Below are 21,567 nucleotides of genomic sequence, written 5' to 3'. Positions count from 1 at the left end.
GAGGAAGATCACAAAGCAAGAACCGCCTTTACTGTTGGACCTCTTGGGTTATATGAGTACAATCGCTTGCCTTTTGGACTCGTAAATGCCCCAGCTACATATCAACGCCAGATGGAACATATGTTAGGAGATCTTCATTTGGAAATTTGCATGATTTACCTGGATGATCTCATCGTGTTTTCTGATACTTTTGAAGAGCATCTCATTCAATTAGAAAGGATTTTCCAACGTCTGAGAAAAAGTGGAATAAAGTTGGCACCCAAGAAGTGTAACTTCTTTCAAGAACAAGCAAAGTTTGCCGGCCACATTGTATCAGCAGATGGAGTTCAAACTGACCCTGCAAAGATTGAGAAGGTACTGAATTGGCCAACACCTAAGAGTTCAAAGGAAGTTCGTCAATTCCTTGGGTTTGCTGGATACTACAGAAAATTTGTTCAGAATTTCTCTAATATCGCTTGGCCTCTCTCACAGTTGTTCCCTCCCACAGTGAAGAAGAATAATCGGTTCAAGAAGAAAACAGACTTGAAAGTTAAATGGACTTGGGGTCAGGATCAGGAATCAGCTTTCAAGCAACTGAAAGATGCTTTGTCAAAGCCAGCTATTGTTGGATATGCAAATAATGGTCTTCATTTTGAAGTTCATACAGATGCAAGCTCACTCGGATTAGGTGCCATTCTGTACCAAGAACAAGAAGGACAAAGAGAGTCATCGCTTATGCCAGCAGAGGTCTGAATAAAGCAGAGAAGAACTACCCAGCACACAAGTTGGAGTTCCTAGCACTGAAATGGGCAGTATCAGAGAAATTTTATGACTATCTCTACGGAAATCAGTTCACCATACTAATGCACAACAACCCTCTGACATACGTTTTGACATACGTTTTGCCATATGGGATGCTACTGGACACAGGTGGATTGCAGCTCTTTCCGCATTCAACTTTGATATTAAGTATCGTCCAGGTAAAGGTAACATAGATGCTGATGCGCTCTCAAGGTTTCGACAAGAGTGAGTGAGTGAGTTGGGTTTAACGCCGCTTTTAACAATATTCCAGTCATATCGCGGCGTGTCAGCTTAATGTGGGAGGAAAGCCTGAAGTGATGCAGGTCTCAGACGTTTACCATTTCGGTGAAACCCACGAGCACGGGTATGGTGCTGACAAACCTAGAAACATAATCGGGGCGAACCAGGATTCGAACCCACAATCATAGGTTTCTGGCATGCCCAAGGGACGCAACTCTGCACAGCGAATCGCGGCGCCTTAGACGACTGGGCCACCCGTGCCCCCGTTTCCACAAGAAGATGAGACAGATACTATAGCTACTACATCTGTAAAGGCGATCTGCAATAGTTGTCAGACATCAAACTACATTGAGAGTTTATGCTTTGCAGCTGAAGTTATTGCAGATGACGACGTTGAACACAGCAACAATATAGCTAGCTTCACTCTAAGGGATTGGAGGAAAGCACAAGACAGGGATCCAGTACTCAACAGAGTCATTGACGGACTACATCACCACATGATACCAGAGGATATTCCTACAGGTCTTATCAGAGAATTCAGTCATCTCCAATTACAACAGGGAGTGTTGTACAGAATTCCTATCATGGATGGAGAAGAAAGAAAGCAACTAGTTCTCCCGGCAAAATTCATCAAAAGAGCATTAAACGTACTTCATGATGAGATTGGACATCTCGGCCGAGATCGGACTCTTTCTCTTTGCAGGGATAGATATTACTGGCCTGGAATGGCTAAAGATGTGGATAAAGAACCGTGACAGATGCTTCAGAAGAACACCAGCAGAAGGCAGAGCTCCTCTTCTCTCCATCACTACCAGCCAGCCCCTTGTGTTAGTTTGCGTCGACTTCCTTACACTGGAGATGTCAAACGGAGGATATCAACATACAGTAAACTACGGTTATAACGAACTCAAAGGGACTACTATTTTTAGTTCGTTATAACCGTAGTTCGTTATAGGCATATATACAGTATAACTACACGAATAGTCAGGACTAAAAAGTAAGTTCGTTATATCCGTCAGTTCGTTATAAGCGTGTTCGTTATAACCGTAGTTTACTGTATTCTTGTTCTGACTGACCATTTTACAAGATAATCTCAGGCCTACCCTACTAGAAACATGACTGCTAAGACCACTGCAGAAGTCCTATTTAACAACTTCTTTGTACACTATGGCTTTCCACAAATAGACTACCCCGTTACATGCAGATCAAGGCGCCAACTTTGAGGGTAACCTAATTAAGGAACTATGTAAGCTGGCCGGAATAGAAAAAATCAGGACCACACCTTACCACCCACAAGGAAATGGATTGACAGAAAGATTCAATCGGACACTGATAAGTATTTTAGGTTCTTTGCAACCATCCCAGAAGACCAACTGGAAGTCATATGTAGCACCACTCGTTCATGCTTACAGAACAGAACAGAACAGAACTTTATTTACGCTCAGACCGGGATCCTCGGCATATGAGGTACAAATTTGCAAACAGTAAATACATAAGATGGCAGGATGGTTTACATGGAAGATTTTACAGTTTTCATAATGACATTACAGAATGTACAGAGTTTCTTAATAACATTTATTTTTTTACAATTAAAAAGATATATGTTAATTCCATATGCTAAAAACCCAAATATGTTTAAATTCAAACATATATTTTCCGTTGGGGTTTGAAAAAAGGACAAACAAAAATATAATGAAATTCATCACCAACATTGCTCATGTCGCAGAGTTTACACGTTCGTTCAATGACAGGGATTTTGTGCCACCTACCTAGTTCAATAGGTAAAATGGTGGCATGAGGTTCTAAACAGAAGGAATTTTACAGCCAACGAGAAAGGGATAACTAATAAATACTTTTCAAGGACGAGTTCAGTTTTAATTATGCGATATGTGATACCTTTAGTAGAATGTGTAATCTCTGCATTCCATGTTTAAGTTGCTATATCAGATAATCTTAACGACATGATAGATTTAAGGACATTAGGAGGAATGGCTTGTTGGCTTAACCAATAGAAACTGAAGCCCGTTTCATTGAAAATACTTTCCAAACATTTTATCCATTTTTTACAGCTATTGTTTGTACAGACTTCATTGTATAACATTTGATATAGAAGTCTTGATAACTTTTGTTCTTTGTCAGATAAGACCTTAGCCACAAAACATTCCATCCGGCATTTGATAGAATTACTTAAAGGTACTCTTCCAAGTTCTCCATACAACATGTATAAAGGTGTACTTTACTTAATGGGAAGTAATTTACGTAGAAAGTTAAGGTGAACAGATTCAATTTGTTTACAATTTTCAAAACCCAAGATTTCACAACCATATGATAGAATTGGTTTTACCATAGCATCGAAGAGATATAATTGACATTTTATGGATAGATTAAATGTTTTACTTTTGCGTAATACAAAGTACATGGCCTTAGTGGCAGATTCACAATTTGCTTTTATAGAAGTTTTGAAAGAGTTTTTATTTGTAAAGTGAATTCCAAGATATTTATGATCAGTGACATATTCGATTAGTGAGCCATTTAATAATGTATGTTTACTCTTGTCTCTTTTTGTACCACCAAAAACTATAATTTTTGTTTTACTAGTATTGATATGCAATCTCCATTTTCTGCAGTAAAGTGAAAAAATATCAAACATATTTTGTAAACTTTGATGACTAAAAACTCACAAAACTGTATCATCTGCATATAGTAATGCGAACAGAACAACGGAGAGATCTAACAGACCATTAAGTGACTGAGATTGAATAGAAACACTAGGGCAGTTTTGAGAATATAAAAACGGTTCCAGATCATTTGGAAACAATGAAAACAATATTGGAGACAGATTTTCTCCTTGACGGACCCCAATAAGACAAGGGAATTGTTCTGAATATACACCGTTTGAACACACACATGATTTAATGCCATCGTACATATTAACAATAATACGAATGAGTTTTCATCAATACCTTGTGCTCATAATTTTTTCCATAAACCTATACGCCAAACATTGTCAAAAACTTTTTGGAAATCAACGAAACCACAATACAATTTTTTCTTTCTATTTTTTAGTAAATCAATAATTGCATACAGGGTAAAAATATGATCATTTGTGAAGTAGCCATGTCCAAAACCCGCTTGTGATTCTGACAGAATGTTATTACTTTCAACATAATCGTTTAATCTTTTATTTATAACTGAGGTAAACAATTTTCCGAGGCAACTTATAAGACTTATGGGGCGAAAGTACAGGGTCATCTGTACTTCCTTTGCCTTTGTAGAACAGACGAATAATTCCGTTTAACCATTGTTCGGGAAACATCCCAGTGTCAAATATAAGGTTAAATAGTCTGGCATACAAGGGTAAAAATGTTGGCACCGAAGCTTTAATATATTCATTGATAATGTTATCCTGGCCACATGCCTTGTTATTCTTTAGTAGTTTGATGGCGCATTCAATTTCTTGTTCGCTTATATCAGTGTTTAAAATATCATTACAATTATTGACATCAAAATTAATATTAAAATCAGTCAAATCATCAGGGATAGAGTCTACATTATCTGCATTTAGGTTTTTGAAATAGTCAAAAAGTGTATCGATAGGTGGCAAATTTGCGTCATTATCCTTTTGACGTAACATTTTCCAAAATGAGCGGGGTCATTTATCCGTAAATTAGAAATATTGTTTTGCATTTTGAAGTGATGACTATTATAGAATTTGAGAAGGTTTTTTTTATAACGTTGACTCCTGTTTAAAAGTTGAGATTTGTTTTGTAAACTTTATTGTTTGTTAAAATTACATTTTGCCTGGTGAAACCATCCCCTACTGATCTTACACAGGCGTCTGAACCAGGGCTTTGATCTATTGCATCCAGGTCTACACTGGCGGATACCATGATTGACACGCTTCAGGCCAAATGCTGATTTTGCTGTAGGTAAGAAAATGTTGTTAATATTATGTACAATAAGGTTTATATCGTCATTACAAATATCACCGAGCACCAAGGAATCAATGTGAGACATTATACAAGAAATGTCACTGTTTTGAATTGATTGTACAAAATTGTCAGCTTATCTCTTATCCCAGCGTCTCGGGATGCACGTGGAGTCAGTGTTCTCAATTTCAGAGTTTGATTGACAGATGTCCCTGGTTGATTTGGTTTGACCTGTGATATTGTTAACATTTGTTGATTCACATTTTAGGCATCAGACAAAATAGGATCAAAATTTTCAACTTCAAAATAAGAAACATATTTTTAAGTGCCTAGAGATGAGACGGTATAATCAATGACACTACAATTTTTACAGGTATTTTTCCCAACACCCTTATCTTGACCAACTCTGCCATTTACAATAAACAGTGAGTTATTTTTACACATGTGTATGAGTTTATGTCCATGATTATTCACTCTCCCTGAATCACTAGAACATCTTGTATCTGAAATGCCTAGGTCAGATGAGCAATCAATGTCATTTACTTCATCGATTATATCATTTGGTATACCCAGGTGTTTTTACATAACACTTTCAATATAAACTATATCACTCATATCTTTGGTTCTGGCATTAAAATCTCCAACCAATATTACATCAAAGTTATCTCTATGTTTTAAAATATCATCTTCCAAACAAGCAAACATGCTGTAATCATAATAGGGAGATCCCTCTGGGGGAATGTACACACATCCTAACAATATATCTTTGTCACTTTTAAGCAATTGATATGAAAGTTTTATCCATAGGACACAATCACAACTATTTCCTACTTCCGTGAACAGGTGAGACATATGCTTTTTCACAATAACAGCTAGACCCCCTTGTTGATGAGTTCCTGTTCTTGGTGTACACATCAAACAACGGCAGATTTACAGTATCAATATCATTAAGTTTGGTCTCTGCAAATAGACCAATATCCAAATTATCAATAAAATCAGAGAAGTCAGGATTTATCAATTTGGATGCAAGTCCACAAACATTAATAAATTTTATACAGTTCAGTCATGTTATAGGGATTGTTGATTATGGTACTGTTGTTGTGAGTACTAGTGTCACACCTGTTATTACTGTAGTTGTTGTTTGTTGCTATTCTTCCTTGACAACCCTAAAGGTCACTGTACCTTGCCTTTTTCCCAGGTTGTACTGTTGCTGGTGGAGATATGAGGGTGTTAGGTTTCCCTCTGTTACTCCTCAAAGGCGGATAGTCTCTCTAATATTGCCTGTCACATGTGTTATGATCATGATAGTCACTGTCTGGGTAGATTCTTCTGTTCTCTATGTACAACCTGTCCCTCACAAACACTGCCTGTTTACCATTTGCCTTGGCCTGTTTATATCTTGGCCACAACACCTTCCTTCTCTGGATTATTTCAGTAGGCACATGGTCATTAATACCAATGCTGGAGTTTTTGAGATTGTATGCATTTTTCTTTACTAAATCTCTGTCCATTTTGGAGTCAAACACAACAGGAACAGGTCTAGTTCTACTCTCCCCTTGTCTCTGTTTAGGCCCCATTCTGTGAATCTTCACATATTTAATGTCTTTCTCTATCTCAAGCGTGTTACTCACAATTGTGCCTATTGTAGTTGATATGTTTTCACTCTAAGATTCAGTACACCCTGTAAACACCAAATTTTTCTCCATTGTGCGACACTGAAGTTCTAACATAGTTTCTCTCAGTTCTGTTGTGATAATTGTTGGATTCTGCCATGGAAGTAGTCACCATCAGTTTGACAATAATCTACTCTGCCTGCCAGTAAATGCATCTGATAGTATGTCTCATCAGAAGCTGTCTGACATTTATCTAGTTTACTTTTCAAAGTGTTCACATGACCCTCCATTGAGGACACTTTCTCCATGGTCAAGTTGAGTCTGGTGTTTAACTCAGTTAGATTTCCTTCAATATTAGCAATCTTCTGATCTATCTTCTCTATCTTCTCAGTTCTAACACCGATCACATTTGTTTTATGCAACACGACAAGAATCGACCGGAAAAAGTCCTTTTTTTCTTATGTTTGGTAGACAGGCACGTTTACCTGTTGACATTGCATTTGGAATAGGTTCTCCACAAGGTAGACAATCTAAGAACACCTACATCAAAGATCTGCGCCAGCGGCTTGCTGACTCCTACAAGTTTGCAACAGCTGCTGCACATAGAGCCAGGGAGAGACAGAAGAGTAGGTATGATATCAAGGTCAGAGGAGCTATTCTCAACATTGGAGACAGAGTCTTAGTGAAGCAGCTTGCATTTGATGGAAAGCACAAACTGGCAGACAAGTGGGAAGAATGCATCTATGTTGTGAGGGACCAGCCCAACCCAGAAATCCCAGTGTACTGTGTACAAAAGGAAGATGGTGATGGACGGCTAAGGACACTTCATCGAAACTTGTTGCTGCCAGTGGGTTCACTGGAGATCGGCACTGACATGACTAGGACTGTTCCTGTTCCAAAGCCAAGAAAGAAGTACATGGGACCCGACTCGCTCACTATCAGACAGCGAGTTTGACGATGATCCCATAGTACTGGTTGAGTCACAACCTGTGGACCTCACTGATGTGTCTTCAGCGGTTAGCATTCCGTCAAATGCTGCCCCACAAGCTGAAGCAGATGGGCCTGAAACCTATGCAGATGTAGAATTAGAAGATACCACTGCTGCAATGGTTCAAGAGGGGGAAGAAGGAGGTAATTCTACAGCTAGTGATAGTTCTCAACTGGAAGCTGAGGAAGAAGGAGCGGCAAATCCGGAACAGGAACCAGATCCAGAAGCAGATCCAGATCCAGATCCAGAACCAGAACCAGATCCAGATCCAGAACCTATTAGGGTGCCTAGGAGAGTTCTACCAACTCTACCACCTAGGCGATCTACAAGACAGCGTTAGCCGCCAGCCTGGATGGGAAGTGGAGAGTTTTGTATGAGTCAAGCACCAACATTGTTGACAGATTGGAAAACAAGAGCATCGTTTCTTAAGACTCTAGCTGATGGAAGACTTTTGCAGGACCTCCCAGAAGACGCCTACAAGGCTATGCTATTTCTGATAACTGGTTCTGCTGTAACATAGAATATATTTCGGGACGCCATTTTCTGTGGCAGGGGAGAATGTAGCAGTATGCTTGTAAATAGAATATTTTTAGATTTTAAAGTATCATTATAGGAACCAAACATGAATTAAATTAATAAGCTAACCTAAATATTTAACATTTATTTTCCTAAATACTTGTGTTAACTTCAGCACTTGCACAAAACTACTAATTCACAGGTAAGCTTGGGTAGTTCAACCATTTCGTTCTTAGGTTCATGGCTTTTGTCACTGGGTCAGTCACAGGCTTGGCCTGTGATTAGGTGCTCTTTGTTATCAAGCTTTTTGCATGTTCTCTGCAATCATGTGGATACCCTGATAACAAATTCTACTGGTCAGTCAGCACATATTTCTCAGCATGTTCTCTACACTGAATCATATAGGGTAAGTTCATTTAATTATTACTTTATTTATCTGGAAGCTTAGGTTACTATGTATTTTAAGCATTGTTGTTGGATATAGTATTTTAGCTAGCATTGTATTATGACATTGTAATGTATTCTTAATTCAGCTTAACTGTGTATTTGACTGAGGTAATAGCCAAGTGTACATTTTATAAAATAGATATAAACTGGTTAGAAGTGATATATGTATATGTATCATGTATATATGTATAGTATTTTGTAGAATTTATAATACTTGTATAATGCTAGTGTAACTGTGGCTATGTAATATATTTATATGTAGTATACTTATTTGTGCAGGGCTATTCACTGCACGTCTCTATAAGAGTGGTTCCAGCCTGCGTCCCTGAGACGAGGTAGGCTATTTATGTTTTATTAATTATGCATGATTAACTATATATAGAGTGTAATTTGTTTTTATAATGCTGCCGCCCCCAAACCGATCTTCTGCCATGACATAATGATTGACGTAACATTCACCTTGACGTCGGTACACTTGAATCTGTCCATCACTGTGGCTGAGGTGAAAACGCTGTCTGCACCACTGTAGACAGGCTTGACAGTGGTTTCCTGTCAAAATGAGACGTCTGGCGGGTCTGCACAGCTGAGGACGACATACGGTTTGTGAAGATATTCGTCGAAAGCCAGGGATGCTTCTTGCAGTCACTGTTGCTGGCTGGAATAGATTTCGTAGGTGTGTTGTTCGAATCCAGTTGTCTTGTCGATTATTGGTTACGCGTGGCCTGCCACTCTGAGGATGGTCTCTGACTGCATTCGTCTGTTGCCAACTTTGCCATAAACACCAAATGGTGTTTCTGTGGATGTTAAATTGTCTTGCAACATCACGTTGACTCGATCCTGCTTCAAGCATACCAATGGCTCGCAGACGCTCATTTTCGGACAGGCGTGGCATTTCATAATGTTGAATAATTGCGTAATTTTGTTGTTTTTCTGAGTGGTTGTTGTCAGCACGATGCTAAACAATGCATATGGAATTCTGTTTATGCACATGTTTTTATACCCATTCTTGGGTAATGAAATGCATGGGGCTTGCATAAAAGTCAACTTTTGCATGGAATGCATGCTTTTCTGTAGCAGTTGTGTTTTTGTGACTTGATTCCATACATGTACTACAATATTGAAAACCAAACTTTACTTGTTTGAAAAATACACTAAAATATTGGTCTCACATGAACTTCTGTTGTTGAGTATATTTTGTCATTTCATACTTCATACTAACACATATGAAACAGTTACCACTATAAAAAATAAACACCAGTGCGAACTTCGTTTTGCTGTCTTATTTCATGAAGATTGATAGATATTCTGATTAATATATTTCATGCAGAAACCTCTTTTAATCAAAGCTTATAAAACTAAATAGTTCTTGTATTTATGTGACATCAACATGTGCTTTCCTTTTAGATGCTTTTCCAAAATGTGTTTAATGTTTGGTTTTCGTTATTAACTTGCTCTCAACTGTCGACCAGATATATCTTTAAATTGTCAAATATTTGGTTGAGATCATCAAAGCCTTGAGACTGTACAATAGCCCTTTTGTTTCACATTGTAAGTTTTGACATGAATATCTTGAATAGATTTTCTGCAATAAGGAACCTTTCCAATTTTATCCTTTCCACTCTCCACTCCCTGGCAAAACCTTGATGATTAAAAGCACCAAAAATAAGTTAGGATGCCCTAACCTGGAATCTTGGGTGTTTATGAGCTTCCATTTCAAAGGTGGGTGAAAGCTAATGAATCATGGTTCCCATGTGAACCTGATTGTGCCAAGGTCGGAGCAAGCCCCAAATGGTAACATTCTACAGGGCCACTCTTAAGATTTTTTAGTTTAGCAAAGGACCAGTAGAAAATCAACAATGATGGGGACAGACACACACTCATGGACTTGTCGATGGTACTGTCTCCAGGGTGTCCATGTGAGGAAGAATCCATTTTGTTGGTTGAATGTGATTTGGAAGGGACAAGGGATTTGCCAGAGAAATTGGATTCGCTGGGAATGTGTTACCAATGCTGAAGAGCATGGATAACTGCTATTTGAAAATGAGACCTTTCTGGGGATCATCTGTTTGACACAAGTGGACCTTGAAAATCGCTGGTAGGGAATTCTGTTTCCAAGAGGCTGAAGGCTGTGTTAGAACCTACACCAAAACGTCGCTCCTAATTGTAATAAAGAAGTTGGTCATCCATGCATCTAATCCTTACTTGTTACGCCAACTTCTAAATGCGTCTCAAAGAAGTGCTTTTCTGAGCACAGCTAGTAGTATAGGTAATGGGGGTTCTGCCGCAACTCCACTGGAGCCAGATTTATATACCTATACCACCACTACAGGTGGCATTTTTTATGTGTAAATGATCATGCGATTCAACTATAGTCATGAGTCGTATTAAAAGAAACATCAATATTAATTAATAATGAATAAAATTTACTATAGCCCACGAGGATATTCGAAAGGTATAGGAGCAATACACAAATTAGCCACTGCGGCTAAGGTATCTAAAGATGTGGCCAAGGATTGGTTAAAGAAACAAGCGATGTGGCAAATTTATTTACCGGCACCGCATTATATCCCGAGGAAGAAGTTTGATATTTTTATAACGAATGAAGTTCATCAGGCTGACTTCTTGTTTCTTCCCCACGATAAGGTAAGACACAAAACGTATAAATACGCTTCAACCGTAGTGGATGTGGCTAGTCGATACAAAGAGGCTGAGCCATTAACCTCGAAAGATTCAACAGAAGTAGCTAATGCACTGAGCCGCATATACAAACGCGGACCACTAAAATGGCCTAAGCTATTTCAAGTAGATCCTGGTCGCAAGTTTATGGGATCGGTAACTAAACTGTTAACAAAGCACGATGTCGAAATCAGGCGTGGTGAAAAAGAGGCCCACCATAGTCAAGCTATTGTTGAAAGATTTAACAGGACATTAGTGGAACGTTTGTTTGGCTATCAGTATGGGATCGAAATGAATTCGGGACCGATTGAGATCAACCGAATTGGTGACACGATTTGGTCCCTTAAGACATTTAACATTAGTCGATCGGTTACGAAAGAAGGAGAGCCTATTCTTTATTTTCTTAAAGATGGACAGGTCATGGCATTTGTACGAGAAGAGTTGCTCATAGTTCCCAACGATACAGTATTACCGCCCTAAATAACCATAAGCATAGGTAGTTACACCATCCTTATCAATCCATCTCTTTGTATCTAAGGGGGATAATGATGTCTTGTTCATTCTTAATCCATATATCCTATGATTGTAACTTCTTAAAGAGTTCATCTCATGTTTGAACGTTCTACCGTTGAATAATGATTCTTTATACTGTTCGTGTTTGATATGCTTTTTTACAACATACTTCTTAACACCCTTAGCTTTTCTTATCTCTCCATTATCGGACTTCTTTATAGAATACATCTTAGGTCTTAATCGGACATACTCCGCTATAGGGGTCCCAGCACATTCATCCTTCATCTTACCTAATACCTTTTTATTTACTACGCTGTGCAGTGGATTATCTTTTGGGTAATCGCTCGTGTCGTACATATCTATTTTTTCTGCCATATCTTTATACACATCCTCGGTTTGTATTTCCATCAACAAAGAATCTGTGTCGGTATATAACACCTCGCATCTATCGCCATATTGCTTCTTAAGTTTGTTGTAATAAAAGTCATACATAAAGTGTTTTGACAAGTCAAGAATACTCATACCAACGTACACCGGTCTGTTGAATTTTATATTACTCTTCTGCATATGCAACGCGGCTAAGTCGTTATCGAATATCTTGCTTCTGTTAAAAGCCGGACTGGCTATAAGTTTCCTGAGTCTTTCTTCCTCATTAGATCTGACCAATTTAACATCAACACGCTTCCTTAGATTCTCCATAGTTTTACCAAATACTGAGTTATTCATGAGCTTATATAGATTCTTTTCGAAATCGCTGGTAGCTATCTTTCTTAAATCTGTGTTCAACCTTATATAGGGTTCCATCCAAGGGCTTTGATCAAACTTTCGAACTCTGTGTATTTTCTTAAGTTTCATACCTAACGATAGATATAACTGGAGATTTCTGTAGTGAACTATATATTTTGTCTTATCCATCAAATTTGGTACGAGTTTTTCTATGTTAGCTAACCTTGTATTACCCATCAAGGAGTGTTGATATTGCGACATCCAATCTTTATTTACCATTAATCTTTCAGGAGCTAGCGGATAACTGTTATGGTCTTTATGTAACGAATTTGGATATTCCAAGTCAACTTCTAGTATGTACCCTTTATCAGAATCTGAGGGGATATTATTCACTTCAATATCATCGACCCACTCAAAACCACCCGTGGGTAAAGGTAGACTCATAGCCCATCCGTACAAATTGTTGGCGTCGAGATATAATATGTGTGTGTCCGGTTTACTCGGATTATATCCTTCCACTAATTTATTATTAGCCTTAGAATACCTTTTTGCTACCATCGATATACCACCTCTTAATCCTTTCTCAATAAACAAGTGCATATCATAATCGGTGAGTAATTTTAGTTCTACACCGGTCTTCTTCAACAATGCATCCCACGATAGTCCGGGACTGGAATAGTACCATGCCGGGTCCAAGCCGTATTGTTTTAAACATGTCTTTCTAAATATCTCGAATATATCGGCGAGTAACAGTACATCGGTTTTTAAGTACAGATCGTGATAATCGCCTAAATTCTTACAACCTAATTTATCCCACACCGTCAGAGCGTGTTCATAATCGGCATCTGTTATTTTAGATTCTGTTAAGTTACTATAGAATGATTCAAGAGGTATTTCAGATTCTGTTAAGTTACTATAGAATGATTCAAGATGTGGTAATTTAGTTTCGTCGAATCTAGACCAATCATCCATATATTCGTAAGGATATACACCTTTTCTCAGCAACAAATGACGCTTTAACCTATCGGTATATTGATTTGTTATCGCAAAGTCATCGGGATTGTTAGCATTAGCTAAATTGTCCAGGGAAGATAACAGAAACTGTACAGAGTCTATGAATCTAAGCCCATTACTTTGCTTTATTCTGGCTTTCCCATCCTTGTCTGTATAATGTATAGTTTTAGTCAACGAGAATGATATGTATTTTTCCATATTATTAGGAATGCACGTTAAGCCACCGTCGGTCTTTGAGAAAGCTTGCATGATGAGATGTGAATCGTATCCTTTGAGGTTATGAAACACAACGGGGATGGGTATTGTTTGAGAATTCATTTTTAGTTTCAAGTTACACTCGTTATGTGCGGCTCCCGTGACATGGAAATGATATCTTACGGAATCCCCATTCAGGGGTTTATTACAAACATGACAACTCGTTGACCTCTTAAAGGCCTTCCAATTATCCCTCTTCATACACAAGGGTTTCTTACGCGATACATTTTCCCTGATTATTCTCTCTTCATTTTGTAGATATTCTAGGAACTTTCCCGCTGCATCGGGACCTCTGTAAATCACGGGGCGGGTTTGTTTTCCCATCATACCTTACAACTATATATCCAAACCCACAAGGAATATGTTCTTGAGTTTTGTACGTAAAACTATCTTGATTATTGCGTTCAGTATTTTCTATAGGTTTGATAAGCGCTTCGAAGTCGGCGTAAATTACGTAGGGTACTGGCATTTGATTACAATAATGTTCAAATTTTAATATATTTTTCCCCTCTTAAGGCATATCGATCCTGATAGCATTCTGTCCAACACCGTCCATGTGCTTCTAATAGATCTTGTCTGCTGTACCCATGTAGGCATCTTTCGCAGAAATATTTCTTTTCCTTATGTTTCGTTTGATCGTATAATAGCCTGTTTAAACTCTTTATCCATGTATAATGATATTTTCCATCTTTTTCGATCAGAAATGAATTGATTCTGGGAATATGTTCCGGAGCGGAGCTTATCCTGTGTACAACAATTCCTTTAGAAGAATGTCCGAAAACATTTATAGCTAAATTATTTTGCTTTTCCACCTCATCAATTTGTGAGATTGGTGTAGGTTTGTCTATACCATCGAAGTTGAGTCCATCGTTTTGGGGATAGCAAGAAGGTCTATTTGCAATTTTAGAATCTACGGGGAACAATGCAGATCTTATCATCATTCTTAAACAGTCATCGGATTTATTTTTTACATTAATTATAGCTCTTTTCTTTTTATAATACAGGGGGAAATCTATATAAGATCCACCTTTGAAGGGCATATAATTTGCTATGTCTAAATATAAACTATCGATTTTATCCACACCCCAACCCGAACCTCTATTAGTCCAGCGTTCTAAAGTTTCCTGTATCCTCTGAATTGATGTATCTAATGATGTGTTTATAGTATCGGATTCGGTTATAACTTCTTGATTGCTTTAGAAATATGGTTCGGTATATTCGGTGCTATCGTCTGTGCTACTTTTACTCAATGACATTTTAATCGTCAGCTGGTATTTTATAATATGTAAATCATCTAATTCCTTGTTAATTTTGCTCGATATAATGGGCTTAACATCGTTAACATCCATGTTGGAATTAATATCCATCTTCCAACCTCTTAGATATTTACCAAAGCCGGCGGATGTGGGTACAAATTTTAATTCTTGTTGTTTTTTCTCAACATCATCTTGTTGATTATTATCAACATCATCTTGTTGATTATTATCATAATCTAGTAAAGCGATCAATTCAGCTTTTCTCATTCGAGAATAACCTCTCAGCCCACTGTTTTTTTCTTAAGCTTTGAGTTCTCTAACAGTCTGGGGTTTGTTGTATTCCAAACCGAGTAAATCGATCAATTCAGCTTTTCTAATTCGAGAATATCCACGTAGACCACATTGCTTTGCTAAAGCTTTCAGCTGTCTGACAACATAAGTCATTGTGATATATAAATACATGTGAACTAATGTCTAATTGGTTTGAATTCTACCCAATCTATTTATCTCCTTTCGGTAAGCCTTTTTCCTCTCATAAATAATTTGAAACCGTTTCTTGTCAGCACCGCTAATCTTACATAAACAGTAACTACCTTTGACCCCCATCCCACATACAGAACAAGAATAATTAATGTGCCCTTTTGTAATTGCAATGGAGTGGATTCCACAAAAATCCGACATACAGCTCTTTTCACAAATTTGTGATCGGCCCATGCGTATGAATTTACATGTTGATGTGCCTCTCGCCATTGTGATAAATATACACTTCTAGTATCATTTGTCTAAATGCATGCCCAGCCTAACATCTCCACTGGTGATTTATTGATTAGCAGTCAGAGTGACTCGCCCGCCCGCCCTAACTAGGTCATGGTTTATGAGTAGTTATTTTGTAACCTAAAATCATCACAGCAGTCAACCAAAATATTATGAATATGACCTCACGTTTTTTCTGAGCCTCTGACGGTGTATAAAACTGACTTATTGTTGGTTTTGGCATTGGGTCAAGTTTTTTCCCATAAACGAGGAAGTATTCGTGCATGGCAGATTCGACATCCTTAAACGTTTGAATTGAATGTCCCTGTCTACGCAGTTCTTCATGAATAAAATCTAATCTCTCTATTCTGCGCCGGGTCCATTGTGACTCGGCTGCTTCGAGTTGTTCTAATGATTTATTATGTCTTTTCTGCTCCGAACCTCTCATACTAGAAAATAAAAAATTACTCCCCGAAAAAGCTAGAGCATTAACAATAGCTTCACCGACCATCATCGCAATTGTTGCCATGTTTATATGAATATAAAATATTCAAATGTTCAATAATATAAAATATTCAAATGTTTAATTACTTCATTATGTCTTCTAGGATAAGCCCTTGTTTGATGAGCATATCTTTTGTAGCCATAGCCAATCCAATATCGAGAATGACCATACCGATATCATAACCATTAAAATCTACCTTGGGAGGTGTGACTTTAGTAATCATTTTAGCTATACGGGCATAGCAAATGGCCAAGCCGCTGACCACTGCTGAATGATACGTTGCGTTTACCAACATTTCACAGTCTGTAACTGGAGTAGTCATGCTTCTTATAGCATTATATAGGGGCTAACCTCTAATTGAACTTGTTGTGACATCGGGGGTGATGTTTTCTCTTCTCCGGTCTTATAAAACAACCATACCACCCCTATAGCAACAACTCCTACTAGTGCCCAAGTTTTAATCGGATCAATATTTGAATTATTCATTAGTTTCGCTTTCCGCGCCAGTCCGCCCTTTCTACCAGCCGCGATTTGTTTTGGGTTCCTAGTAACTCTGGCTTGTTTTTGTGTTTGTGTTTGTGGTATATCCTCATTCACTATCTGTTGTGCAATCGGGGTTATTATTTCCTCGTTCACAATCTGTTGTGGTGTCACTTGTTGAGTCTCCATCATTATTAAGTGGGCACGTACACTACATTTCATAAGTAACTTCCCCTATTTCGCGAAAATTTTCTCGCCACTATTGCGGCACTAACGTGGAATTATCGCGCCACTTTTGAGCCTTTAACGCGAAACTATTGCGCCACTTTCAAGACATTTTGGTGCCATTTTCAAGACATTTTCGTGCCATTTTCGTGAAAATATTTTACAAGATCGCGGCACCCTCGCGACACTTTCCTGGCACTATCGCGCCACTTTCACGCCACTATCGCGACACTTTCGAGACAGAATAGTCACGCTATCTTGTGACAGTTGTGCTAAATATACGGTACAATATATTGTATTACTCTTTTTCCTTGACTGATTTTGAGTTACATTTTCCATGGCATGCTAGTCTGCATTACTTAAGATCATAGTGTAAAACTTCTTTTCCTTTTACAAATATCGCTATTTATGCTTTATTTTGACTGCAAATGTAAGGTGATCTTGTGGTCATGACTCCAATCACAAATACTTGTACACAAATTAGCTGAGGTGATTTTCACGGCAACAAATAAGATAGAACAGAATCAAACACAATCATGTGTCGGCCAAAATGACTGTCAGGAAACCTCATATCCAACTAATGTTTTGTGCATGTCTAGTATCCCATAATGTTTCGTGATAAGTTTCATTCTGAATATAATGTGAAATAGTCTGGACAAAATCGTTTGGTTATTAAAGATTTCCTATGATAAACGAAGTCCTTCACAAATATTACGTCGTTAGGTATTTGTATTACACAGCGACTTGTTCTTGATGTGTGGACGATTATTAACATTGTAAAAGAATACGCTTTTTATTGGAAACAAAATAAACAAAACAATTTCCATAATTTACTTCTTTTCCATGCCATTCCATTCCATTCCGACTATATCATAAGCATGTGTTAATGAATCATACTCATGAATCAGGTTAGAGCGTATCCACCACAAACACATGCAAATGCAAGTCAGGTATTTGCAAGTCAAAGACATACATGTACAGTTACCACATTGAAATAACACAACTTCATACGAAGCTTCTGAAATAAAGTTAGGGAAGAGCTGGTTTCGTGTTTTAGAGGAAGACACTAGAATATACATGTATGTATTTACATAGACTTATCAGGCTGATTATAACTAGATTTGATTGAGAAATTTTAATCAATTAGACGTACATTTCTTAGAATTGATGAGTAGATGTAAATCTTCCATGAACTGCTATTTGAGCGTCTTCGGGATTTATAACATGGTGCCCCGATTTTGATTTCAGTGGGGGGCACGGGTGGCCCAGTCGTCTTAGGCGCTGCGATTCGCTGTGCATAGTTGCGTCCCTTGGGCACGCCAGAAACCTATGATTGTGGGTTCGAAACCCGGTTCGCCCCAATTAAGTTTCTAGGTTTGTCAGCACCATCCCATGCTCGTGGGGTTCACCGAAATGGTAAACGTCTGAGACCTGCATCACTTCGGGCTTTCCTCCGACATTAAGCTGACACGCCGCGATATAACTGGAATACTGTTAAATGGGCAATTCCCCGAGAGTTGTTGCCTTTGTTATTGTTTTTCCCCGTGAGTACCCGGATGATATAGCAGAGATCTAGACTAGTTCGCGACCTGTGCTGCGCCATTCGTAAGCGCAGTTGTCACTTTTATTGACAGTATAAGGGCGTATTGTCACATTTATCAACAAAATGAAATACAGTTTTGGAAATAATAAGGAAATGTAGATATCTTTGTGGGTAGCATCATTAATGGTGACGGTGTTTTGATAAGTCACTTGCTTGGTACTTGTGTGATTTTCGTTTACACTATTTTTAGTCTATTTGACTTGCAACACAAAGAAAATATTTCACCTGCCCATTGCTTATTTTATGGTGTTTATATTTTTACAGTCAAAATGTGCAAAAGTTTCACTTAGGAAATTTATTAAACACCTCAATATTCAGTTATTTCACAAATTGACTGAAAAATATGCCCATCTGTATTATTATGATGACGAATTGCAAACATTTTTATGTTTAATATCATCACCAAGTGACTGAAAATGTAAGGATATTAAAAGTACATTTCTATATTGTTTGGATTCTAATCCCAGCATAATTAATCTATTGTGATGTTTTAAAGCCCTTTTGACCGTCTTAGTCATTTTTAGTCAATCTGTTAAATAAATGAACTGATTTTTCAGTCAATCGCCTGAAATTTTTAGACATTCTATAGATTGCCTGAGTGAATCATATTTTACACATTGACTGTAACATATACAGGCATACAAAGGAAAAGACTTGTGAAAACGTCTATCGCGCATCAAAGAACTTCCCAACCAAGACGTAGAGGAACAAGAATGATTCTGTTCAATGCTACAGCAAATGAATGAAAACAAAATGCAAATATCATAATTACAACCTACCAAAGTTATATGTATATTTTTAGTCAGCTGCCTTCTTCGAGGAATGCAACCGTAAATATTCACATAAAGGAACAATATTCCACACATCTGCAGCTGTACAAAGAAACTTATTGGATGTCACGTGTCTCTGTAACAATCAAATATTTCAAAATATATTTATCGTTTCGGGATATTATAACCCGTGTTTGGTTTCTCATCTGATCACTTAGTTTGTTTCAGTTGTTTCACATAGGTGTCAAGTCGCAAAGGTCAGCTGAGAAAGCCCACATAACAACTGTTTTCATAATGTCCACGGTTCTTTAAAAAAATCCATTGAGTTAGATAACAATGAGCAATCAATCAACGTGATATCGGCTTTGAACAAAGTATGTTGTTTTCACATCGGCACTTCACGCCCAGATATTTGGGTATTCCGTCTGCTTTAGTAAACATACACATAAACGCTTACTTTTGACAACTCCACTGTGCAAAATAACAGTGATTATTCAATCAACGTAATTTCTGCTGACCCTTTGATGGCGAGGAATGATGGTGATCACTCCTCTTGATGGGCTGAAACGTGCATATTATATAACATACATTTCACCTCACTTCAAACCGTGATTCGGTTTAAACCTGGATTTGAATTGAATAACTACCCCAGACACACGAAATGCCTAATGGGAACCTTTATCAGGTAATCTGAATGGTGCCTCCAGTAATTATACCTGTAATAAATTAACTGAGCATTTGTCCAATGAAAACACGACAAAGGAAACAATATATTTAATACACATTGGGATATATATGCTATATACAAGGGGGCTGCTCGGTCGCACACGGAATGTCCTGAGGACGGGGGTTAGTTCTAAGGCCGTGCTGGCCTGCTAGGATAGGGCTACCCTGCGGGTAGAGAGGTGTTGATGAAAAGGAGCAGATTATTATTATTATTAGATTGAATGATAGGGGTACCCTGCGGGTATGGAATGTGAACTGGTGGCTGCGCCGGACCAGGTAGGTAAGGAATATTTGGGGGCCCCAAGCCATGTAATGCTGCTGCCTGAGGCATGCAATGGCTTGAGACGCCCCTGCTGGTAGAGAGATAGGGCTACCCTGCGGGTAGTGGGATAGGGCTACCCTGCGGGTAGTGGGACAAGGGTACCCTGCGGGTATGGATGTGAACTGGTGGCTGTGCCGGACCAGGTAGGTAAGTGTCCTGCGGACGAGGGTTAGTTGTAGGGCTACCCTGCGGGTAGAGGGACAGGGGTACCCTGCGGGTATGGATGTGGACTGGTGGCTGCGCCGGACCGGGTAGGTTAGTGTCCTGCGGACGGGGATTAGTCTTAGACATAATGTGCTTAACCAAGCAGCCCCAAGGTGGTGAAGGGGTGGATGGAGGGTACCAAATTGACTTGACAGAACAATGGTTAAACGGCAAGATGGAGGCTGAAAGGAATTTACATAAATACACATGTGACGTCATTCCTTCACACTGCACATGACCGGTAGTGAAAGATATCATGGGAGTATATATAAGAAATTAATCTACATGGATGCTGGTTTACGATAACACGGCTATGGGAAAAAAAAATACTAAGCAAGGTCAATTGGCCTGACAAAACTGATAAAAAACATAATAACAATTTAAGAGATACACTGAGAGCGAGACCACCGGAAGTGGTAGTGTAAACAAACTGCCGTACGAGCACATGGCAAGGATACAATTAAATATACCAGTGGTGAGTGGTAAAGTAAAGGCGTTAGGGTTGAGATACTACAAGATGAACTGCATAAAATGACATGGATGGTATTATCATTGCACAAACAAAAATATTAAATTGACATTCAATTGAATGACGACAAATACACAAGTGTAGGGTTATACCAGAAAACATGGATGACAACAAGGGAGTAGTTGACCCACGCAATCTGAAATCCGAAAATGCTTTCACTGCAGGAATACTTTTCTTATTATAAACTATAACCACCAGGGGTAATTCCAAATAACGACATCCGATGAGCTTTTGTCGTGCTTTTTGTCTGTTTATTTAGGCTGAAGAAATTTATTAACATGCGCCATTTGTCCAAATCTTCATAGATCACGGGTACACAATCAGTGTTGAAAAATGCGTAAAACAAATATTGCCTCCAAGTTTATTTAGCTGTCCTTGCAGACGGTAGCCCAGTCTCTTGTCAAGCTCAGTAGTGTGCCCAAGCGGCCAATGTCAGACTGCCAAGAAGAAGCTAGAGATTAGCGGCATTAAACCCAACTCACTCACTGATTTCAGTG

General features: G+C 38.4%; 1 protein-coding gene across 6 annotated transcripts in view; it reads right to left on the bottom strand.

Annotated features, from left to right (window-relative positions):
- LOC124124713 (ankyrin repeat, PH and SEC7 domain containing protein secG-like) overlaps positions 1-21,567 on the bottom strand; it is a 268,855-nt gene that overhangs the window by 138,383 nt on the left and 108,905 nt on the right. The window lies entirely within an intron of this gene.

This window comes from Haliotis rufescens, unplaced genomic scaffold (assembly GCF_023055435.1).
Source record: "Haliotis rufescens isolate VD_foot unplaced genomic scaffold, xgHalRufe1.0.p SCAF_5, whole genome shotgun sequence".
Taxonomy (NCBI): domain Eukaryota; kingdom Metazoa; phylum Mollusca; class Gastropoda; order Lepetellida; family Haliotidae; genus Haliotis; species Haliotis rufescens.
The sequence above is the reverse complement of the archived record's forward strand: the minus strand, read 5'-3'. Positions and strand labels throughout refer to the sequence as shown.